Source organism: Octodon degus, unplaced genomic scaffold, assembly GCF_000260255.1.
Source record: "Octodon degus isolate 3935 unplaced genomic scaffold, OctDeg1.0 scaffold00292, whole genome shotgun sequence".
NCBI classification, from domain to species: Eukaryota; Metazoa; Chordata; class Mammalia; order Rodentia; family Octodontidae; genus Octodon; species Octodon degus.
The window spans coordinates 979,361-985,677 of record NW_004524868.1 but is presented as its reverse complement, the minus strand read 5'-3'; positions in this window follow the sequence as shown (position 1 = coordinate 985,677).

The window sequence follows — 6,317 nt, the reverse complement described above, 5'->3', positions numbered from 1 at the left end:
TTTCTTTCTTTCTTTCTTTCTTTCTTTCTTTTTTTCTTTTCTTTCTTTCTTTCTTTCTTTCGTTTTTGCAGTTCTGAAAATGGTATATGTTTAAAAATCAATATTTCCCATAATTTTATTGAGAAACAAATAGCAATGAGACAGTTTCAAATCAAATTGGTAGGACAGTTTCAGTAATTAACACATTGCATACATTCTTCCTAGTGGAAAATTGCGTACAACATGTGGACATGATATCCTATTTAAAAACACTATTAGAACAAATCCCTCTATTCATTAAGAGAATGTAACTATATATCTATTCTAACCATTTTGAATATACAGATACAAAATGGACATTCATCTGTATCCTCTTTTTTGTTTAGTTCTGTTGAGCATTATAGGTGTGTTAACTAAGCAAAATATTCTAAACGAGTCCAGCAGTCCATAATAGTATTGGGTCTTCTACTTGACTGGCAATGTCAGAAATTGTTGACCTGAATCCCTTACAGCTCAACATAACAGCATGGCTTTACTTCTTATACTTCATTTTTTATAGTTTGCTGCTGGATGGTTAAGATCAAAAAAAGCAAGACTTATGCAACAAGAGGTATAGCTTTTAGGTCTGATAAGGTCAGTCAAATCCCCTCAGGATTTATCCTGAGATCCTGTACCTCAAATTGTAGATCCTTTCTCAGTGTCAGCCATGTGGATGAGTCACAGCCATTGCTTAGCCAATGGGCTCTCTGTGAAAGCATGAGAGAATGTTTTTCTCTCCATGTGACTCTCCTTAGGCACACTCTACATCTTCGATCGCTTTCCTCTTTGGCCCCATAATCTCCTTGATCAGAAAATTTGGGACACTACTGAGTTACATGACGTTACAGTACAAGTTCTCTTATGTCCTGAGTCTTACTTGACCTTGAAAGGCTAGGGCCAAAATGTTGGCTGTCTTTACGGCCCTAGTTTTTCTCTAACTTTATCTGCAAACTTAGGTTGTTAACCCTGCAGAAGAGAAGCTTAATGTTATTACCATACAACCTCGGCTGTTAAGCTTAACCTCTCTATCTGTGTGAGTATCAAACATCTTAGGCTTAACATGGAACATGTATTTTTCATCAAGTACTGATGTGTTGAACTTTAAGTTCCTACAGATTATGATGAAAAAACATTAAAAAATATATTTTGAAAATAGGCATAAATAATTATATAATTCTTATGTTTACACGTAAGTCCAAAAATCTAACAATATACAACCTTATAGTAGGACAGTCCCACAACATTCCTTTTCCTAACTCTTCCCTTCGTTCACCAGCCCCTTCTTTTTGAACAATCATCTACCTGAGAGAGAGCATGGAAGCAACTGGCATGTCATGACAAGCAGCCCGTATTCAGAAGACCAGAATGACAAGCATTCCAAGAATGAACATAATATTACAAATTGCCATATTCAGTGCAGGTGCTTAGTTCACAGGTGTTTGTATATGTAGTTAGTAAGGGTGAGAATCATTCCAATTAACTGCTAGATTCAAAAATCTTCTGAAGATTCTCAGGATCATTGTCTTAGCCCTCTTCTACATATAACTGTGTGACTTGTCAATGTCGTGTTTCCTAGGTCTTCTCCTTTCCCTTTTTTAATTAATTAGTCCTCAATTTCTTGCTTTCCTTTTAGTTGTATTTTACCTTTCTATTTGTATTTCTTCTTTTGAGTTCTTATATTAGGGAAGCTATACGATATTTACACACGTGTGTCTGGTTTATTTCACTTATGAGTATATCTTCAACTGGCATCCACTTAAATATAAAGGCTTTGAGTTTATCACTTTTTATAGCTGTGTAATACTCCACTGTATAAAAATACCACATCTTTTTCATCCATTCCTGATGTGATGAGCATCTTGGAAGTTTCCAAGATTTTGCTATCACAAATTGTGTTGCTATAAAAATAGGCATGCATATATCAGTATGATATGATATATGTGTGACTGATCTTATCAGATCCAAAAGCTACAACTCTTGGAGCATAGGTCTTGCCTTATCTTGGTCTAAAGCTTCAGAAAGAAAAGTATAAAAATGAAGTATAAGAAGTAAAACCATGCTGTTATGTTGAGCTGTAGGGGACTCAGGTCAATAATTTCTGACATTGCCAGTGAAGCTGAAGACACAATACTATTATGCACTACTGCACTCTTTTACAATATTTTGCTGAGTTAACACACTTATAATATTCAAATGATGGAACTAAACAAAAAAGAGGATACAGATGAATGTCCATTTTGCATCTGTGTAATTAAAAAGGTTAGGATAGATATACAGTTAAATTCTCTTAATGAATAGAAGTATTCATTCCAATAGTGTCAGTAAATAGGATATCAAGTCTGCATCTTGTACAGCAAATAACCAACCACTGGGCAGAATGTATGGAACGTGTTAGTTATTGAAACCGTCCTACCAATTTGATTTTAAACTGTCTCATTGCTATTTCTTCCTCAATAAAATTATGGCAAAATGATACAGACATAAAATTTGTTTTTTATGAAATATGACTTTAATTTTTGTTTTCATTTTAATTTTGGACAGGAGGCAGTTAATCACACTTAGAATATTACTCTTTATTCAGTAACAAACATAAAATGATTGTAATTATAAAGACTAGTCAGAAGTGTTTGAAATCTATTAGCAGAGATCTCTTTTTTTTTTTTTTTTTTTTTTTTTTTTTTTTTTTTTTTGTAACCTGGGATTGAACTCAGGCCCTTGTATTTGCCAGGGAAGCGCTTATTCCACTAAGCCATCTCCCTGGCTAATAGCAGAGATCTCTTAAATGTGGGATTTAATCCCTTTATCTTCCACGGTAATTGGTTATTATTGTAAATAAAGCAGCTAACTCTTATATCTGGGGCACATTAATTACAGGACTATGGAAAACACTAAGTCCTTTCCAGTTTGCAAGTGGGGCCACTAGCTGGGTAACTACTGACACATCTGCATGAGCATCTATTAAAATTTTAAGGTCCAGGGAGATAGCTCAGTTGAATAAGTGCTTGCCGAGCAAGTGAAAGGTCCTGAGTTCAATCCCTTTTACCCATTAAAAAAAATTAACAGGCTTCTCCTTATATTGGCAGTTTGTTAACTGCTTGGATTCCTTCAAGTTGAGAGGCAAAGACCCATGACCACCTCAATCGGAACCTTCCTCTGACTCCATTATGGACACTTTTCCTTTTCTCGTCTCTAGCAGCTTTGGAAATTTTTTGCTTGAAATGTCCCTTTTTTCTTTCTGGATTCAGTGAAACATAATTACAAACATTAAAAGGTTATTACAGAGGACCTTTTTATACAATAGTGTACTACTTGTTCATAAAGAAGGATAAACTTGGGGCATTTTCAGGTGAATTCATGCACCTTGAGTTCATGCTTTTAAGTGAAAGAACTCAAACAATATATGTATCACATTGTTACTCCACTAGGAAATTTAAGTGTAAATAAGCACCAAATGTATAATATGTATTGTGAAATAGAAGGAAAATGCACCAAAGGGAAAGGGAACTAGGGAGGTTGGAGGAGGGAAGTAAGGAAAGAAAAAAAAATTAGAAAGGGAAAATTGGAAACAAACTTTTGTAAATAAGAAGGGGAAGAGAAATTGAAGGGAGGGTAAAGTAATGGTCAAAAAACAGGAATCAAGATATATCATGTATGCATATATTCCCTATGATGAATGTGATCTATCTATCTATCATCTATCTATTTATCTATCTATCTATCTATCTATCTATCTATCTATCTATCTACCTATCTAAAATGTACCAATAAAGTTAATTATTAAAAGCAGAATAATAGAAATAATGAGCTATTTTGATTTACAGATATATTTTTCTTATAATTTCAGTGGTTTTTATTATCTTATAACTTTATGGTACTTTAAAAGAAATCATCTTTGTTAAGTATTACCTCATCCTAGATCTATTTACAATTCAGAATAAATTTTTATTATTTTTTTTTATTTCTGCCTCTCGGCCCATTCTGGAGGAGGAACTAAAGTGGCATCTGGTGCTGGGGATCGAACCGTAATTCCCTTCTCCTGCCTAAGCCTGCCTAGTGCTTTAGAATGCTGAATTATCCCTCTGGCCCCTCAGAATTAATTCTGTTTGTTGGCTTTAATGAAATTTTGAAATCTTCTTGTTTCATAGTGACTTACCAAATAAAATAATGTTTAATTATTAGGTAGGTTATATGAAATATCTGTTAGAGACTGTGTTACATCTTACCAAAACAAGGCCTACTTTATTTGAAGCAGGAAAGGAAATAACTGTTTTTTTAAATATTGTCCCTATTTCTAAAGATTTTAAGTGGTGTCTTACATGATGCTGTGAAAATCATATAACATTTATGGCAGATAGTTTTAAACAATTTGTAAGTTTTAGTTTGAAATATAGTTGCTTATACTGAGTCGTCTTAGTTATTTTTGTGGATACAGAAAATCTAGCAGGTAATGATTGATGAAGTTGTTTTGCTAAACATATGATAAATGGGAAGTATAAGAACTGACTATATAGAAAGTTTAAAAAGTACATTGCACTGCTTTTGCATCTAGGTAGCAAGTGTTCCCAGCACAATTTGTTAGAGAGGATTTCTCCCAACTTGTGTTTTTGGAACTTTTTTCATAGATTAAATAACTGAATGTTCACAGGGATGTTTTTACTCCCTTTAATTATTGCTGACAAGTGTCTGTTACCTTACCAGTGCGATTCTGTTTTATATCACTATCACTTTGTAATCTAACAACGTCAGGTTTTTGTGATGCCTCCTGCTTTGCTCATCTTTCCCACAATTGTTGTTGCTATGACAGGTCTCTTCTGGCTCTATATGAATTTTAGGCTTGTTTTTCTACTTCAGCAAGGAATTATATTTGTAATTATTTGGATTGCATTCAATCTATATACGAGTTTTGAGAGTAAAGCTATTTGACTTCATTGATTCTAGTTATTCACAATTATAGACACCTTTCCTTTTTCTGTGAAACCTTCAATTTCCAAAACATTGCCAAGCACTTGCCTAAGCACTTGCCAAGGAAGCACTTATTCTACTGTGCCATTTCCCCTGCCCCCAGTTTTCTTTTTTAGTTGGGTCTTTGTCTAGTTATGGAATTATAGTGGACTGGTCTCCAGAAGTAGAGTTGTAAATATTACTTTCCTGTCAATTTCATTAAATTATTTGAGGAGAATTGGTGATATAACAGCTTTATAAATTACATTGTGGATCCATTTGGCTCTGGAATTGTTTATTTGTTATCTTTTGAAAAGTTATTCCATCAGTTTCATTGATTCCTATTGGATTGCTCAAAATATTCATGTCTTCTTGGTTTAGTTTTGGTAACTCATATGATTCTTGGAATATTTCCATTTTTTCAAGAAATTTCAATTTTTTGTAATTGATAGATCTACTGCCTTCTGGACCCAGTGGTATGCCTTTAGATTTCAGAGTTTTCATTTCTAATTGCATTGATATAAGTATTTGTTTTTATTTTGATAAGTTTGGATACAGGTTTAGGATTTAATTTATTGTTCAGAGAACCTTCCATTTGATTCTATGGTCAGGGTCTCTATATCCTTAATTCCCACTATGATCTTTAGGATTTTTTTCCCTTAATTTTGGTGTGTGTTTGAACAGTTGTTTCTCAAGTATCTTGAGGTGCTTAATTTGGTTACTTAATTTGACCCACACACTGTTTTCTAATGTGGGTATCAATTGTAATAAACTTTGTCCTCAGGACTGCTTTCATTATGTTACAAAGTTCTCTTCCAATTACTTTTTGTTTCACCCAAATCCACATTAGCATTTTCATATGACCATCTCAGAAGCTTTAGATTATGTCCTCTGTGAACTAAGTTTATATTTTAAACGACTATTTTAAAATTAGTTCATAAGTTTACACGATACTGCTTTTTACTATCTTCTTTATTGATTGTTATTGTTCTTCCCTGGAAGTGTTGAGATAGATACTGAGATACTTAATGGTCTTTTGGTGCCTTATCTCTCTCTCTCTCTCTCTCTCTCTCTCTCTCTCTCTCTCTCTCTCTCATATTTGTTGTTCTGTTTATTGTTTTTTCTGTCTTTTTCCATTTGCTTTTTGGTGCTGAAGATTTAAGTCAAGTACTGTTAGGAGGGCAAGCCAAATAGTTCAGCAGATTAAAGCACCTTCAAGCAGTGTGGGGGCCAGGGGTTCAATCCCCAGGCCTTCCTTGCCAGCCCCATCCCTGGGGCATACTGAGATGGCAATTGAGACTGGGTGTTATGGTGTGCACCTGTAACCCCAGTTCTTGGGAGGCTGTAAACAGGTGGAT